A 5699-nucleotide genomic window follows, 5' to 3' on the forward strand; every position below is an offset into this window, starting at 1 on the left:
TTTGTAGCTGTTTAGCATTTGCATAGGACTTTTTGAAGAAATGGCTTAACAAGACAACTTCCTTAATACAATACAAAAGTGTCAAGAGCAAATATTTTAAAGAGTAACATCACTGAACAGTATTCAATGGTGGAAACGATACCTTTAGACTTAGGAAAAAAGCTCTTGGCCATAAGGATAAGTTTGGACTCTATTTTCTAACTTTGTCTGAGAGGCCATTATTCCCAAATGCTGTTTATCTCTCTGATAAAAGGCTCATAAGGCAGAATAGCTTGTTCTGTTTTGGATTTTTCCCCCTACCTCTTTTTTCAAATGAGTGAAGAAATGAGCAGCTCTCATCAAAAAGGAAGAAAAAGGAAAAAAAATCTATGGTTACCCAAACTGGACTTCAGATACAAGATCTGTGCCTTTGGGAATCAGGTCGCCGGCCTGCAGAGGCTCGGGCCCTTGCCAAGGTCAGGTCTGCATCTCTGGGGAGGAGATGAGAGGCTCGAAGGGCCGCCAAGCCAGTGGGATTCTTTGCTGACTCTCCTGGTGAGGCTGGGTCAGCTGATGGAACTGACCCAGAGCAGCAAGATCTCCAAAACTGTCTATTGCAGGACCCAACAAAAAAGTGAAAAAGCTAGAGGACACCTCCAGAAGTGTTTAACTACCCGTCCCTCCTAAGTCATAATTCTAACGAGCAAAGATGATCCAACAGTGATCCAGAGGCGCTTGCAGAAAGCCTTTGGTTCCATTCAGCTGGTCATGCCTGGCGGAGCCCGTCTGCGTGTGCAGACTTCATGGCCAGCAGACAGTCACCGCTGGAGCTGTGTTGTGGCAATAGCCTAAGAGAAAACCAGCAGTTGATGAGGCTGGAGACCACCATGAGGGACACTATGATTGTCCCTGAAATGACGAGGGACACAGAGCCCAAGCCACACAGGACACAGAGCAGCGAGAGGCCGCCCACAGAGATGACCGGTCCTTCCGGTAATGAGACTCCCGCAGAAGCAGCCAGGGAGGTCAGCACCAAGAGAAGCAGGAGGAAGCCGACAGGAACGGCTGACACTGCAACAGATGCCAGCAAGGTGAGGGTCAGAAACGGATGCCGGTCCTGGCCCGCGGGAGACCTCATAAACGAAACCACCTTGGAGTTACTCTGGACAGACGCTCTCAGCAGAGACAGCTTCCTCTGGAGCTCCTGCGAGTCCTTTGAAGTACTCGGGGGCTCCGCTTTCGCCATCCTGAAACCCGCTTCAGTCTCTTTAAGGATGAATTCGACCAGGAAGCTCTTCGATGCAGGGCACAGTCCAGTGTCTCATGCCACTTTGTCTCTCATCACCGGTCCCTGGGGCCGCGGTGCAGGCGGAGCAAAGGAGAGCTCCTCCCGCCCGCGCCCTGGCCAGCCCAGACTTACTCTTGAAATCTGTAAGGCCAGTAAATTCCTTCTGCAGTTTGTTTAATGTAGCCTGATTTTGTTTCTGTCACTTTCACCTGACAAGTATAAGCAAGAATTCAGGTCTTTGGACCCATGTTAGAATTCTTCTCTTGGTAATAACGATAACTATAAAAGTATAATAGCTCATATTCATTAACTACCTTGTATATGCCACTGCTCTTCCAAGTACGTGACATATATTAACTCTTTTCATCCTTACAGTAGTCCTGTGAATTGAAATGTGAAATAATGCGCATTTTATTCATGAATGAACTGAGAGCAATCAAATAACTTCACTTATAATTCACACCGAGTAAATGGAGGAGCTAGGATTAGAATCCACTCAGCCTGGCCACAGAGTCAAAGCTTTTCATTATAAGGTTACACTTATTTTTTTAACCTGAATTATTCTCTGAGCCATATGAGACCAGTGGTTGGGTAAACGATAGTTTCTGGTAAGCAGCTAATAAGACACGTGGAAAAAGAAAGCAGCCTGTGTCCACTGTCAGTCTGATGGCCAACTTCCATTAGGGCAAAATCCTAGTTGGAATGAAAAACGTCTCCTCACCTGCTTTGCTTTTTCACTGTGTATTCTGACTCACCACTGAGAAATGAGACAAAGGAGCTTCTCGTTTTGTGAATATTTACTTACTTGACTGGACCAGGTCTTAGCTGCAGCATGTGGAATGCCGTTTCTGGAACCTGGACCCCTGCACTGGGGGGCTGGGAGCAGTATTAGCCGCTGAGCCGCCAGGGAAGCCCTGAAATGTAGGAACTTTGATAAGGCTGGCAATCCAATGGAACAGGCACATTGTACCATAAACTTTTTAAATGTCCTGTTTTCTTGATGTGACAACATCCCACAGACTGACTGTCAGCATCCTGTCTGGGGAGCGAGATATGCCAGTGTGATAATGCTGGTCTTTGCCCCAAGTTCTCTTTCTTGCCCTCCCAAGTGTGACCGCCTGCCATTCAAACACCCCCTTACCCGTTTTGCTGGCCTACTGCACTGTGACTTCCAGTGATGGCACTTGCCTACAGCAACCCCCTCAGCACCCCACCTGTTTAGCTGAGCTCTCTCTCTCTCGGAGCTTTTCCCAAGGCTCCCTACACGGGATGCCTCCCTTTTCTAGAACTTGTGGGTGCAATAAATCTATTCTACCTTCACGTGTCTTTACATAGTGTTATTCCAAGTCTACACCAGAGAGATGATCCAAAAATCCTTTTAAAAATAATATGATTATTCCTTACAACACATGTGTACAATTCAAAGTCTATTTTCTGTACTCTACCCTGGATTCTTTCCCACTGACTGCCAAGTCATGCCTTGGCTTACTTAGCTAATCTAGAGTCATAAGAGTTATAGACACAATAATTACTTTGAAATGAATTTTACATGTTACCAAATGTGTCCCCATACATATTTAATTTGATTGCCCCCAATAGGTCTCTGTAGCAATCAAGCAATAAAATCCCCATCTCTGAAGACAAGAAATCAGAGACTCAGATGAGATGTGTCTTGTCTAGGGTCACTCCACTGTTGAATAAGGAGATAGACCAGTTTCCCTTCCTCTACACCATTCCACTTTTTATTGTTTTCTTGGGTGAATGTTATGTGCTTCTTCAGTCTAATCTGTAAACTATGACCAGTTTCCGTGTCCTTAGATATGTCCAACTCCAGATTCATAATTTTCGCCTCTAACCCATTACTTGGTAACCTCACTGACATTTTTATTATTTGCCCTCTAGATATCTCCACTCAAGTTCGGTGGCCTTGTTTGCTGCCATTGACCTCCATCTTTACCTTTACATTGATAGAATGCCCTAGGATGGACTTGAGCATCCCGGAGCCTTGGTGCACTCTGGTCATCTTTAACTGAAAAACCACAAGCAGTCTTCTTCTCAACACTGCAGCTTTCAAACTGCTCTCCACTTTTCCTAAAAGCTCCTTCCCTCACTTCCACCCTCCCCAAACCTCCCAACTTGACTCTGCAGAACAGTCACATGGTCACAGATGGAAGGACTTCTAGTCCACCATTTTTAGCAACTTATAATCTTTTCAATCTACCATAAAAACCAGTATACATGTGCATCACCTAGGAGTTCAATACGCAAAATAAAGAGAGAGACTTATACATCCAGGCCTCCTCATATTCTATCCTGGTCCCAGATTCAATGCCATTTCTTCAGTCCCCAGTGGAGTATACCCATGAGGTATTCCAAAGCCTAAAATTTATAGTATCATAGAGCAAAGATGAATCTGATCGATCAGGTAGCTTATCTTCAGAGACAAAAGGAGGATGTCTACTAGTTAGGGCGGGCTGTTTATTGTAACCCACAACACCAAAATTTACAGTGACTCAGCTATTATTAGGTTACACTGCTACTCTATGTCTCAAATTACAGTCCAGTTTAGGATGACAGATGAATACATCAGAGGCCCAGGGTCTTTCTATCCAAGCCCCTGGATTCCTCTGTTTTAAACTGGTGGACGGAGAAAGAACAGTACATGGAGGACCCAACAGGGGATTTCAAAGGACCTGGATGCACAGGTGTTCACCACGCTGGCTCACACCTCGCTGACCGGAAGACAGCCACACACACGCATCTAACAGAAAGGGAAGCTGAGAAATAAGAGAAAACTTTCTCAAAACCACTGGGGAAATGACAGTTAAACTTATCATGGTGATCATTTTGGAGTGTAAAGAAATGTTGAATCACTATGTTGTATACCAGGAATCAACAACGAGTCAGTTATACTTCAAAAACAAACTCAGAGAAAAAGAGATCAGATCTGTGGTTATTCTAGGTGGGGTGTACAGGAGGGGGAACTGGATGAAGGCATTCAAAAGGCTCAAACTTCCAGTTATAAGATGAATAAATTCTAGGGATACAATGTACAACTTGATAAATATGATTAACACTGTCACATGTTATATATTAAAATTGTTAAGACAGTAAATCCTAAGAGTTCTCATTACAAGGCAAAAATATTTTTCTTCTCTATCTTTAATGTTTTATTTATATGAGATGGTGAATGTTCACTAAACTTACTATAATAATCATTTCATAATGAATAATCATTTAATTCCTTCATTTAGAAATCCCCCATGGGTCTCTCTGGGCCAAAATCAAGGTGCTGGTAAGGCTGCATTTCTTTCTGGAGGCTCTTAGAATGGATCTGTTTCTTTGTCTTTTTCAACCACATTCCTTGGTTCTGGCTCCTTTCTTCCATCTTCAAACTCAACAGCATTGCATCTCCAGCCATGCTCATGGAAGTACATGGTTCTCTGATACTCTTCTTCTGAATCCTTCTTCCAGTTATAAGTATCTTCATGATTATATTTAGATACAATGGATCATTCAAGATAATATCTCTATTTTAAGGTCATCTGATCAGCAAGTTTAATTTCACTTCACTGTGTAAGGCAACATATATGCAGGTTCCAGAGATCAGGACATGGACATTTCAGGAATCGTTATTCTGCCTGCAATAATTACTATTTTAGGAGAGCTATTGAAATGGAGAGATTGACTTTGACTCTATGTGAATTGAGACATAAGGCTCTCGCCCAAATTACTGTGTGTTCTTATAAAAGTGGGATGTAGGAAGATGGAGATGGCAGTAAAATGTCAGTATTTGTGAGAGAGAAAGGTCAGAGGGCGGCTGGAACAACTGTTTTATGAAAGGCTTTGTAAGTGTCCAGGCACAAAGAGTACTGCTCTGTCACAGCTTTGGGGCTTTGAAAGACAAGGGTTCTGGCAATCTTCTGGAGCATCAGAAAGCTCTTTCGAGAAACTTCAAGGGCCAGATAAATCAAAATGGGGGGGAAAAGAAGACTGAAGTACTTATGTTCACTATCTTGTCGGCATAAGGGATATACTTCTTTGGAGAAATAATTGAGGTCACTATTCTGGGGATCTTAAATCCATTGTTCAGGTGATAGGAGCTACAGCTAAAATTTGGTCTCAAAAAGCTAATTCCACTTAAAAACCTCCTCAGAGACCTTTAAGCCTAGACAGGTAAGATAGGTAGACAGATAGATAGGTAATAAAGCCTAGATAGGTAGATAGGTAATAGATAAGTAGATACACAGAGATATGTAAAATATAATACTGTTTTAATTCCTCTACGTATTTTAATTATCTTCTATCATTAAACATGATCAAAACAATTATCAAAGCATTCACTTAACTGTGGCTTCTTTTGTTACTAGGTTTCAGGTGGAATTTGAAAGTATCCTTTTGTCCTTGTACATTCTGCTGCCTTTTCATTCAT

The 5699-nt window shown here is 42.7% G+C and overlaps 1 pseudogene; it reads right to left on the reverse strand.

The window, feature by feature from the left end:
• Positions 1–745: 745 nt before the first annotated feature.
• LOC110141751 (lipid droplet assembly factor 1 pseudogene) lies at positions 746–1225 on the reverse strand (annotated as a pseudogene).
• Between the last annotated feature and the right edge of the window lie 4474 nt (positions 1226–5699).

The sequence above is a fragment of the Odocoileus virginianus genome, chromosome 21 (genome assembly GCF_023699985.2).
Source record: "Odocoileus virginianus isolate 20LAN1187 ecotype Illinois chromosome 21, Ovbor_1.2, whole genome shotgun sequence".
Taxonomy (NCBI): Eukaryota; Metazoa; Chordata; class Mammalia; order Artiodactyla; family Cervidae; genus Odocoileus; species Odocoileus virginianus.